At 52.3% G+C, this 12,933-nt stretch overlaps 1 long non-coding RNA gene across 3 annotated transcripts in view; it reads right to left on the minus strand.

Annotated features, from left to right (window-relative positions):
- LOC112480009 overlaps window positions 1-12,933 on the minus strand; it is a 33,067-nt gene that overhangs the window by 6,357 nt on the left and 13,777 nt on the right. The window contains exon 3 of one of the 3 annotated variants that reach the window (XR_003046413.1): window positions 7,934-8,189. The exons of 1 other annotated variant lie outside the window; for it this stretch is intronic. This is a non-coding gene — a long non-coding RNA (uncharacterized LOC112480009). Of the gene's footprint in view, window positions 1-7,933; window positions 8,190-12,566; window positions 12,897-12,933 lie in introns of those variants that run through there. One more of the 3 variants, XR_003046410.1, reaches the window with a different exon arrangement.

Consider the following 12,933-nt stretch of genomic DNA (forward strand, 5'->3'; position numbering starts at 1 on the left):
ATGGTTTTTCTCCTTAACGCTTTTCCCACTCACTGTTCTGCAGGCTCTCATCGCTTTGATCTTAAAACAGCTCCCCACCCTGCCACTGCCTCCAGGAAGGCTTCCCTGAGCTGGTCGGCCAGCGTGGAGCCTCCGTCCCCGAGGCAGTCAGGGCGCTGGAAAGACTCCGCCTCTGGAGGCGACACATCTGGTCAGTTGTGAGATCCTGACCAGGCTTCTTATGACTCTGAGAGCCCTGCCTTCCTCACCTGTGCAACAGGGTTCATACCTGTCCCATAGTGTCATGAGGACCAGACGAGGCCACGGCTGTGAAGTGTCTGGCACATGGTAGGTGTTTGCTGAATAAATAAGCCTTTTATCCAAGGGGACATTTTGCAGAGCTGGGCTTAGCAAATGTCAAAAGAATGAACAGAACACCATAGAGGGAGATCAAAGCCAGCCATCGTTCTGTGAGTTCTCGGTCTGATGAATTGAATTATTAACATCAATTCTGGGAGGAAAGTGAATTTCTACAGAAAGTAAAAACAGCATCACACATTGCCAATGACAGCCCACAGCTGTGCATTCTTAGGGCTCATGAACAGAAAATCTAAAAGGGCATTTATGATAACCCTTAAGTAAGGCATAGCGGTGACCAGCTTCCTGTGGCCATTAAATTGTCTTTTTATAACATTATTTAGCTATGTTCAATTCCACATGCTGAAAACGCTAAAAGAATTTGGGGACTTTGAATGGAATTTCCCTGACCTCGGGAGGGAACGCAGCCAGTCCAAGATAGTAGCCGCGCTGTGGGACAAGCATGGCCGTCCCAAGGCCTGACGGCTTCGTTCACGGCAGGGTCGTTCAGGGGCAGACCCTAGCTTCCCGCGAAGGCTAGCACGCGAAGAGGAGAAACCAGGCTTCCAGGTGAGGCTGCAGGTGTGCAGGAGATGACTTGGAACTCGCTGACATCCTACAGCATTGTCACCACTTCACTGTTTTTCTGGAGGCTCATCTTTACGGTCATCGCATCATTAGCTGAATCTATCAAAGTCAAGTCCTATCCTTTGTCAAGAAAACACACACACACACACACACACACACACGTGGACGCACGCACACGCACACACCATGGCCTCACTCCCCTCTGGGAGCGAGGGTGAGAGTCACCCATGCAGGCAGCTCCCCTGAGCCGGCGCTGGGGGACAGCACCCTGTCTGGTCAGTCCAGACGGACAGGGAATGTGTGTCACTGAAAAGCCCTCAAGCATCAGGAGCCGGAGACTGTGGGGAAGGTGCCCGTCCCTTCCAAGAGAGAGGCCACTCCCAGGAGACAGGCCTCCAAGCTGGGGACACTGTCTCAAATGCTGAGCCGGCCCACCCAGGCCAAACCGGGGACAAAGGCCAGTGTGAGGGGCGGGGCCCTGAAATTCTCGGGCGGGGTGGGCCATGGCCTTGCAATGAAGTCATTGACGAGTGAGTTCCACAAAAAGGCACAACTAGCAAAACACTGATGCGCGCGGTTTCACCGCAGTGGGAACAAGTCCCTGTCTGCGCAGCTGGGGACAGGGGGCGTGACCGTCACTGCGCGGCTCAGCGCTGAGCACAGGTCCGGGCATGCCTGGGTCACGAGGCGGCGTCTGTGCCAAGGGCGCAGGGTCACTGTCCCACTCCAGTGCTGTGGGAGAGGCCTCGTGGGTCCCGCGGCGACCCGCACAGCACTTGGGCTCAGACGAAAAGGGCTGTCGGGGTGACCCGGACAAGGAAGAGAAACGACGTGGAGCGATGTGACAAGCACACGTGCTAAGTGACACCCCACGAAGCCAGGCCCAGATGCGACCTGAGGGGACAGCAGGCGGGGGGGTGGGGGTGGCAGCCTATGTGCTTTCAACACAGGCCGTGGGCTCGGAAACGCGATGTTAAAATAGTCCCTCCAATGAGGCGCCGAGAGCTATAATTTCACCCCTAAACTCTAGAAATCAGAATTTTTTTTTGTAGTCTAAAAAAAAAAGTCCCCTAAAACTTCTCTCCTTCTATTGAACTGCTAAGTCATTCTCATGTGAAAAACAGAAAACTGGTTTGTTGACATTTCGTTTTAAGGCAATTTAGACATGTGGTGCTTTATAGTGATAAGACGAAAGGTACAGACCCGTGGGATATTAATTCAAAAGCTTGGGTTCAACCATTTATACTTGGCGTCACAGCCTTTTCTTGCTGGAAGTGGTCTAGCTGAGTGGTAAATTAATGAAATTCAACACTCTCAAGCAACCAAAATATACACTGCCAACATATGAATGGCACTGTGCCAGGTCACGGGTTTCTGTGGTGGCAACAGGGCACTCTTCTTCATGGTTTCCTGAACCCAGACCTGGCTTTGGCAAAGCACAGGTGGTGGAAACCTGGAGAGAAGCTCTGTTCGTTTATTCACAGACTTGGACAGAAATCCTCAAACCGCATGATCTGTAGGAACAATCCAGGGAGCTTGTTAAAAAAGTGGACCCCTTACTCACTCCTCCCAGAGGTTCTGAGTCCGAAAGCCTGTGAGGCCTCCAGGAAGCTCAGCATTTTGGTTCTTATGGACATTTTAAAATGTTTACAGCAGTGATTAGGACGCTGAACTCCATGTACCCACAACAGCTTCAACTCAGGGCCTCTGCTGTTTTGCCCTACCCCTTCCCCTGCTGGCCCACATTATTCTGAAGCAAATCCCAGACATCATTTTTTTTTCTGTAACTATTTCAGTATTTAACTCTAAAAGATAAAGACGCTTTAAAAAACAATTAAAGGCATCCAGATTAGAAAGGAAGCACTAAAATTAACTTGAGTTTGTAGATAACATAATCTTATATAGAGAAAATCTAAACAACACACACACAGACAAACTACTAGACCTGATAAATTTGTCCAGCAAAGTAAAACAATACAAGAGCAACACACAGAAATCAGTCGCATCTCTGCACACTGGCCCAGACAACCGTCCTGCTGCTGGGAAGCGTGGGGAGGTACTCTGAAGGCAGAATCGGCCCTATTTCCATCTCCTCAGCCTCCGTCACAAGAAAGAAGAAGGTCAACGACCCGGTTTTCCCGAAAGACGACGACTGTCCCCCCACCCCCACCCCACTGGACCGTTCCTGAGTGGAGAAGCCCGACAGTTCTTACTCTGTATCACAATCATGATCGGTTTGTACTTTGCCCTTCCTAAGGAAGTGCGTTCAGTATAAAAAGCATCTTAGCCAAATTTTTGTCTGAAAACAGCTGAAATGATTCAAGTCAACAGTGCCTTTCACCATGTACGTATAGAGACGCTCCGTTTATGTTGTGAATTCAATTTGGCTTCCAACGAAAATTAGAGAGAGAGAAAAGGAAGGTACAGTGTGTGAAAGCAGTGAGGCAGGAAAGAAGCCCTCCACCTCTATAAACATTGTTCCAAGAAGCAGTGAACACAGGCTAAACGCTGCCAGGGACGCTCTGAACAAAAATCCCATCTGGACTTGGGACACATGGGCAGATGGCAGCCAGCTGGCAGGAAGCGCTCCGAGGCTTAAGGAATCAGGAAATGCAATAGGAACATTTTTAAAAGGCTAGCTGCATTTTTATTTTTTGCTTACCTGCATTTTCTGATTTTTTTTTTTTTCTGAGCAAATGTTGCTTTTGTGATCATAAAACAACAATAAACTCTTGTCTCGGAGAACTGGAAAAGGGCCCGCCCACGGAACCGGGGGGTTCAGGCTGGAGGGGCCGCGTGCGTCCGGTCCTGGCACCGGGGCTCATCATCCCCATCCTCTCTGCCTGTTCAGCGTCGTGGTGGCAGAAGGGTGTGCAACTGCAAGTCCACTTGGGTGGGACCTTTTATGGCTAATGGTGTTAAAAACACATATAAACGGAGCCCCTTTAAAATGGAGTCTGAGCTGCCATGCCAGAGGAACCGACTTGCACATCTTATATCTCACCCCTTTGGGATGTTACAACAGGGCACGATGACCTTTGGACCGGGCCAGCCTAGAGCAGCACTGGGGCCCAAAGGGTTGTTCGCAAGCATAACAAGAAAGCAGACCGAAAATCAAAAACATTGTTGAGGATTAGCATCACTCTGCTATGTTATCTGCACCGACAGAAGTGCCCGCCTTCCGTGGACGCTACTGTTCCCGTTCCCTTCTCAAAAACACCAGCGCTCGTGTCTCCTCGTCCGAACATTATCTGGGCTTTGGCCTGAGAGCGTCGGTGCTTCCCGCATGGCTATTCTTACTGATCTCAAATAAATGCTTCTAGTGTCTCACTTTAAAAGGTCTCTCATTTTCAGGTTAGCAGCGGTTTACGGCAAACGAGTTTGTTGGCTTTATATTGTGGCTGTCAGTTCTTTAAAATGCCAGTGCTCCAAGACGTGAAAGCAGCCTGAGTGTCGCTCAATGGATAAATGGCTAGGGAAATGTGTGTGTGTGTGTCGGGGGGGGGGGGTATAATGGAATATCATTCTGCCATAAAAAAAAAGAAATCCTGCCATTGGTGAAAACGTGGATGGACCTTGAGGGCATTATGCTAAGTGAATTTAGTCAGAGAGATATATGTTCTCTCCCTTATATGTGAAATCTAAACAAACAAACGAACTCATATATACAGAAAACAGATCGGCGGTTATCACAGGCTGGGCGGAGCGGGCGGCTGGGAAGAATGGGTGAAGGTGTTCAAAAGGTACATAGTTCCAGTTATAAAATAAGTCCTGGGGATGTCACGTACAGTATGGTGTCTATAGTTGATAACACCGCATTGTATATTTGAAAGATGCTGAGAGAGTAAATCTTAAAAGTTCTCATCACGAGAGAATAAATTTGTATCTGTGTGTGGTAATGGATGTTAACTAGACTTACTGTGGTGACCATTCTGCAACAATAACAATAACAAATCGTTATTGTTATATCTCCCTTCTAACTCAGTTTAAAAAAGAAAGAGTATTAAAATAAATGGTTAGTATTATTGCTAAATAAATAAATAAAAAAAAATAAAATGCCAGTGCTTCAGTGGGCCTGGGGTGGGGATAGGCAGTATTTGGAATGTGACAGGTGACAGTTAGCATCTGCTGAGGACGGAGCTCCCGCTGGGAAAGATGAGACAGTCCTGGAGAGGTGGTGCTGGAGAGATGGTTGTAGGGCAGCATGAACGTGCTTCGCGCACCGAACTGCAGCCCTAAAAATGGTACAACGGTAAACTCTATGATGTGTAAATTTTATCAGAATAAAACAAAAACACCGGCACCCCCAGCCCCCCTCCCCCGCCCCCGGGATTGCTCCCTGCAGCCAGCCAGGGAGCCTGGTCAAGACTTGTGCTCACCGCTGTCAGGCCCTGGGCTAAACCCCTTCTAGTATTTTCTTCTTCAGACCCGCAGAGCGACTGTACAGAGAGCTACTCTGATAAACTCCACTCCGCACTGAGGAAATGAGGCTCAGAGACTTTACTGTGCCTGACCCGTCACAGCCAGCAAGGGGCCACGCCAGGTGTCAGATCCAGATCTGATGCCATTTTACAATGCACTCAGCAGACCGCAATGCCGTCGCCATCAAAACCAACCAGAAGACGCCACTCGCGAGCACCTTGCACTTCCCGTGCCTTAATGAAGGTGCAGGGCTCTGCGGCCCCCCACCTCCGCCCCGCTAAACACACTGTCCTGCGCTGGGAGCACCTTCCGGCCTGGTCACAGCCACAGGCCCAAGGCACCTGCACAGCGGTCAAGGCTGAGCCTCACTGAAAACTACGCGATACGTTGATACATTGGCAATAAAGCGAAATACCGAGGCTGACACCAAAAGTGAGGGATTTGAAGAGTGCCATCGGTAATAGCAAAGGCTGTCACCGTAACAACACACTAGCTGTCTCCACGCCCAAATGGGACAGAGGAGAGCTGAGGCCAAGCCTGCCCCTCTGGTCTGTGTCCTGGGTGAGCCGTTTCCCTCAGCCCCCAGCTCCTCTGCACCCAGACTGAGGGGGGATGTCTGGTGGCAGGACACCTGGGGGCGTCCAGCCTCTCCCACTTCTGAACGGTTTAGTGGAAGGTCTCTTGGTCTGGCTAAGCAGGGGTCCTGAATCTTTTTCAAGCCATGAACCTCTTCAGAAGTTGCAGGAGGCCTGCGGGCCCATCTCAGAATGTTCTCTAATACATTAGAATATGTATGACTACAAAGGAAACCAATTTTATTTTAAAATCAGGTGATACAGTAAGTGTGTGTTTCCTTATTCACGCATTACGGCCCTGATGGCAGAGCTAACCACTGCCATAGTTTGGAAGCAGGGATGGCCATAAATGGTATTTTGAGAATAACTAAAATTGTCACAGGAAAATATCTGTGATTTCTACTGGAGACAAAGTCACAGGTTCTGCTGATGCTACAGGGATGTGCTGCCTACGAGCACAGGGAAAGCACTGCTAAACCCAGCGTCAGAGAGAGCCAAGTTCACAAGCCCCTAGAGCTCCACCGGTAGGCTCCTGGGGGGCCCTCTGAACCGCAGGTTGAGAACCCCTAGCCCGGCACTCTCGAAGGGCTGGACAGCAGGTAAGGGCTCCCTGAAGATTTACGCCACAAGTCACTGCTTGCAGATTTCCTCCCACGTGGAGTCGGTCAGGAAACATTCTCAAATTCAGGGGAAGAGGTCATCTGGCTGACAAGAGAAGGCCGGAGGGCCCGACCAGAGATGGGCGCATCTGGGAGCCGTGGCCCGGCGACCAGCGCTTACGACGGGCTCAAAGCCTCAAAGCGCAGCGGTGAGTGGCCAGGGTCCTGGCGAGGGGCCCCACGGAGTTTCCTAAACAATCCAGCGCCCGGGGCTGTGCCCCTGCAGTTGTGCGGCCTGAGTTAATCTGGTCCCGCAGGACCCGCTTCACCAGGCAGGTAGGCGTGGCCAGCGCTGGCCCCGCCCCCAGGACCGGGGAGTGGGGGTATGAGGGCCGGACACAGACACACAGGCATTCGTAAGACACTTATTAGCAGAGCGAGCACGAAACAGTCCTTCTAAGCTGCTCTGGGAGCTCAGCGACGTCCCGGCTCTGTGCCCAGGCCCCGCAGATGCTTCGGTCCTGAGGCGCCAAGGCGGACATGCCATCACACCTCGGGCGCAGCCCTCTCCAGCTTCTCACGGCTCGCTCCGGCCGCGGGGAGAGCGTCCGCAGAGTGTTAGCCAGTTCACACTCAGCACCTTTGCTTTAACCAGCGGGAGGCCATCCTAGCATTGACCGTGCTGGGTGACAAGACGCTGCTTTTACCAAGGAAAACCCATTTTCGAGCGGCACGATGCTTATGAGAAAGGCCTGGGCTGTGGAAGGCGACGCGGGCAGCAGAAGGGCTCGCTGACCACCGCGGGACTCACGCACCCTCCTCTCCGCCCGACGCTTTCTTGTGAGAGTGTCCGAGCTCACGGACGGCTGGGAAGACGTGCACCACCAGCTCCCAGATGCCCGTGCCTCGGGCAGCAGCTCCCAGGTCTGGCGGGCACCGGTCGCCCCCAGGACCTGCCCAGACGTGCACGACGGCTTCGCTCTCCAAGGTTCTGACTCGGGGTCCTGCCTGAGGATGCGCGTTTCAGACGTGGCCAGGTGGTGCCGATGCTGCTGGTTCATGCACTCGCCTTGAAAACCACAGGCCGCAGTTCCACCATTAAAACGTATTTACCTTATCGCACATCTACCCGCTTATCCATGCAGCCATCGGTGTGGCTAGCGGCCACTGTAGCGATATCGCAGGTGCAGAAGTAACCGTTAGCTGGCGCCTGCGGCTGAGAGGCGGAAGGCTCGAGCTGTGGATGACCGTAACAGCCACGACAACGCATCAGGGCCGGTTCCGGCTGGCAGAGGCTCCGCACGCATTGCCTCGTGCAGTCGTGTAGCAGCGCCAAGAGCTAATTATTTTACCATCATCATTTCACAAAGAAAATGAAGGCTCTTCATGGGCAAAGGGACTTGCCCAGCGTCCCTCCGTGAGGGGATGATAAGGCTTTTCTCTCTCGAGGCGCGTCAGAGGCTCCTGGGGGGCCCTCTGAACCGCAGATGACCAGATGACCACTTGCCCTGAATTTGAAAAGCCCGGCTTTTCTCCCTCGAAGCGCGTCACCCCGCCCAGCCCCCATAAAGCAGTGGCCCTACGATCTCGTTGTCACCGAGGAACACGACAGAGGCGGGGTGCTTCCACAGTCATCCTGGACAATGGCTCCCAGAGAGGACCGCTCGCACTAAAACGATAAAAGGCCAGTGGCTCTCACGACAATTTCCCAGGTGGGGTGATTTAAAATGAAGATACCTGGGCCCCAAACCCTGCCGCTCTTAGTAAGACAAAATCTCGAGGATTTCGTGGACAGCCCCATGCTGCCACAGGCGTCCTGGAAGAACGTGCGGGACCTTGAAATAAGAGCCCTACTTAAGAACTGACGTTCCCGTCCAGAAGTTGTCTGCGCTTGCCACCCCCGAGGGGGTATGTTCCAGAAGTGGAATGCTGCCTGCTAGGAGAGGACTCAGCGACATGTCTGAGTGCTCGTCGCATGACAAAGGAGGTTGCTAGGTCTGCGCATTCTCTGCAGTAAGTTATACTCAGATGGAAAGCTTTTAAAAAGGAGATTACCAAACAAATGTTAGGTGTTGTTCGGTATGTCTATACGTATCCACATAAAATGAACGAAAAATACTCAAATATTCACAGCGGTAATCGCTGCCTGACAGGGTTATGGATGATTTTTAAGTTTCCTTTCACCTGAATGTTTTTTCTGCACTTTGTACACTTAACGTATGTTATTTTAATAAATAAGAAAAAAATTAAGAAAATAACTAATCATAAGGAGAGGTCTTGAAAAATAAGTCCAACCAGTAAGCATTCATTCTATACATGCAGTCTTAGGAAAAATGACAGTTGGTAGGTTAAGAATCTACATTTTCTCGTTTGTGGTGTAAACGAACACCATTCGTGCTCAATGCACTAGCACAATCACTGTGAGTGGGAAACAGCTCCGTCAGGTCCCCTGTGGGCTGGGCGTGCCTTAGAGGGGCCTCTGTCCCCTGGGCACTGACTAGACTGCCAGCGCTGAGCATCTCGGGGCCCCAAGCCCTGAGGGAGGGCGAAAGCTCCAGATCTACCCTGTCCACCGGGCTGCAGGGACCAAAGGTGAGGGAATGAGGCCACCTCCAGGTTATGTGACATCGGACCCCGGGGAGGGTGGGGAGAGGGGGTGTCCTGGAGCCATCACATGCGTGGCTCCAAGTAGGTCTGAAACCTGAGCGTTGACGGCAGCAACGTGCTGACGCAATAAAGAAGCGGGTCGCCCCAGCCCTACTTTCTGTTTCGGATGGAGAATGGCGATGCGCTGCGGCCGGCAGCCTCCCAGAGACAAATGAGAGCGCGCGCGCGTGCGTGCGTGTGTGTGTATGAGTGTGTGTTAGTTAAACGGTCTAGAAAGTGAACACATCTTTTAAAGACAAAATAAAAACTGTTTCTGCAGCTCTGTGGCTTCTGGGAGTGCCCGACACCCGTAGGCAAAGCCCTGCAAGGGTTCGGGAGAGGCCCCGCGCCCTGGTCCCTGCGCCCGCGGGCGAGCTGCTCTCCGCCAGGGTGCGCGCGGAAACCAGGGGAGCACAGCGCTGTTTCTGTCCCCCACGTGGCCTCTGAGACCCGGCCGAAGTCATGTGCGCGGAGAGCAAGCGTGACACCTGCTCAGAGGAAGCTCGACGCTCGGCGCTGTGCCTAACGGCGCACCGCTGCGGGACACCGCTATCAGAGACTACGTGGATAAAAGGGAGACGCCGTGTGGCCAAAGGACCCTGCCCAGGGCGAGGCGTGAGCAGGTGGCCCACACCGCAGGTCTGTCCCCACAGCGTCCCGCCTGCATCTCCTCCGAGCCTCCCAACAAAACTTCGCTGGTCACCCTGCCGGCAGGCTCCAGCGTCCAGCCCGCGTCTACTTTTCCCCTTCTTCTTTCGGTTCTGTGCCCCTGCGTCCCCGGCAGGGTGCGCCTGTAGATCAGAACCCGAGATGACGCTCTGCTGCCCCAGGTGGCACTCCGCCCATCGGTGGGGGGTGGGGAGGCCACGAGCAAGTGGCCAACAGAGCTGGGAGACAGGGCTAGGGACCCTCACCCTTTCCCACAGGAGGGGCCGGCAGTGTCCACCGCCTCCCACAGAAGCCAGAGCCCCGGAATCGGCAGAGGACAAAGCAGGCACCGGAAAGCACCAGAGGGAACTGAATGACAGCCACCCCTGTCACCCACAAAAATTCTAGGTTTTCTGACGGGAAAACAAACAGTCCCTTCATCCTGCACAGGAGGCTGCATTTCATTTAACAACAGGACCCAAAAATCAACTTTAAAGGAGACACCCCCAGAGCACCCATGAGGCCAGCAGCCCCTCTGCCCAGAGCCAGGGGTGGCCTCTAGTCTCAGTTGTGGGCATCCAGCGCCGCCACCGGAGAGGAGATTCAAAATTCCACACATTTCTGACATTGACATTTCAGAAGTTTATCACTTTTTCTTCGTTTAAGGAAATACTTTTGCTATGGGTTACTGTGTCCCCACAAAAAGGCATGTTGGAGTCCTAACCCCCAAGACCTTGGAATGTGACTAAACGAGAAACGGGGTCTTACAGAGGTAGTCCGGGTACAACAAGGTTCTTAGGGTACAGCCCTAACCCGGCGTGACTGGTGTCCCCACAGAGGGGAGACCTGGATGCAGACGTGCCGACAGGGACAAGTCACGTGATGGGGCAAGGCAGACCGCCTGCAACCACCAGAGGCTGGGGACGGGCGGGTGTCTATCGCCGAAGGAAACACCCTGCAGCACCCAGCCCTCAGACCTCCAGCACCCAGAACGGGAGACGACACGTTTCTGCCATTTAAGCCGCCAAGACTGTGATGGTGACGCTGTGACTGCAGCCCTAGCAAACCAATGCAACCTTAAAAACATTTTTCTACTGTAATGGTAATATATGCCCAGCATAAAATATTTCAGAAAGTGACAAAAAGTACCAGGGAGAAAGATTAATGGTCACAGTGACCCCATCAGCAGGAGTTCGTTCCCTCGGCACATCTCCGCTGGGTTTCGATGTTTTATACATAACCCTGGAACGGCCATCCTCACAGCCAGTTAGTCTTGGAGGAGGCAGGATTGCGGAATCAAGCGAACACACAGGTTTTAAAGTTTGCCACCTGCTGCCAGATGCGCGCTCAGAAGGTTCCCCCAGACTCACCCTCCCGACGGCCTTACACGCCTATGCCTGTGTCCCCACGCCTGCACGAGCACGGAGGTCCAGAAGTCCGTCGTCACCTGTCCCGCCTTCACAGGTCTAAGTGCATGTGCTTCAGGAAGGAGGTTTAAGAGCCCTTGAGACAGCGTCTGGCAAAGGGGCTTCCTGGCAGGTCAGGGAAGAGAAAACACGGCACAGCAGGAGGGTGTGTTCGGACGGGACACGCTGCGGCACCGCCAGGCTGAGCCCGAGAGGGGCGGCAGCCCACAAGGTCCTGTATACACGTGCTGTGTTTTCTCGCTGAAGCTGGCATTGTTATCACTATTATCACAAAGCATAGATACAGAGGTCAGGTTGTTGACTGCCAGAGGTGGGTCGGAGGGGGCGTGAAAGGGTCCAAAAGGTAAATGATAATAATAACCATAAATAATTTGGTAAAATAGTAATGTTCAATTAATACGTGTATATGTAAATACACGCACACACTTTAAGGTAGAGGATCCGACCATGTCTCAAACACACACACGCACAATGACAAGCGCAGGTGAGGACGTGGGAGACCAGAGTCCCTGCGCCCGGTGCGGGGACTGTATAGAATGTGCAGCCACTGCGGCGACCGGCTGGCTGGCTTCTCAGAAAGTTAAAAATACAACCACCACGTGATCCGGGATTCCACTTCCTGCCGCAAACAGACCCGGAACAACTGGAAGCAGAGCCTGGGAGACCCGCACACCCGTGCTTGGTGCAGGGCTGTTCACAGCCGCCAGGAGACAGAAGCGACCCCAGTGCCCGCAGATGGGCCAATCCACCGACGAATGCGTTCTACATCACAACGGATTATTACCCAGCCTTAAAAAGGAAGAAAACCCTGCCACACGCTACACTGTGGATGACCCTTGAGGACACGCTACTAAGTGAAATCAGCCAGTCATAAGAAGACAAACACTATGTAACTGCTCTCATGCGAGGCACCCAGAGCAGTCAGATTCACAGAGATAGACCGCAGGACGCAGGTCTCCAGGGGCGGGGGCGGAGCTGGGCGGGAGGCGGGCAGCTGTGTGACAGCGACATTTCAGTTTCTCCAGATGAAAACTGATGGAGCTGGTCATTGCACAACAACGCAAACAGTTGACACTACCGAACTGTACGCTTAAAAATGGTTAAAGGTGGTAAATTGTTATGTGTTTTTTTACAATGAAAAAAACCCCAGCACCTAATTATCAATTCTCGATCCCCTGTGGACTAGTTAATATCGTTCTTGAGCTATTGCTCGCTCCTCCATGCCCTTGACTCAACCAGGGCCGTTTGGAATTTTGAGAACAGGTAGGTAACCAACAGCCCTGTCACCATCACAGTGCAGTGAAAGCAGCCCAGGCACAAATGGCTTCATCTGCTGTTCATGTTGGTATCTCTCTCTCTGCTGTTTATATGAAATCTCAAACTCGGTATTTGTTAAACAATCGAATATAGAAATTCAAATAACGAATTCGAGTAAAATTTACTATTTCCTCAGCTTTGAAAATAGAGAAATTTTCTTAGTTTTTCAAGAGTTTCACTTTCAATTATAAAGATGTTCTCGGCTGTTCTCACTCAGCTGGAAGGAGGAGGAAGATGGTTTGCGGGCCAACAAGATTCCAGTGCTTCTTGGTAGAGCTACAAACGACAGTGCAGGTGTCCCCGACTTAAACCCGTAGCTTAGAGGGGAAGGGGCCGATCTGAAACACAGGAAGAGTGCGCGGAGCTGAGTCCCTC

Source organism: Pteropus alecto, unplaced genomic scaffold (assembly GCF_000325575.1).
Source record: "Pteropus alecto unplaced genomic scaffold, ASM32557v1 scaffold80, whole genome shotgun sequence".
Classification (NCBI taxonomy): Eukaryota; Metazoa; Chordata; class Mammalia; order Chiroptera; family Pteropodidae; genus Pteropus; species Pteropus alecto.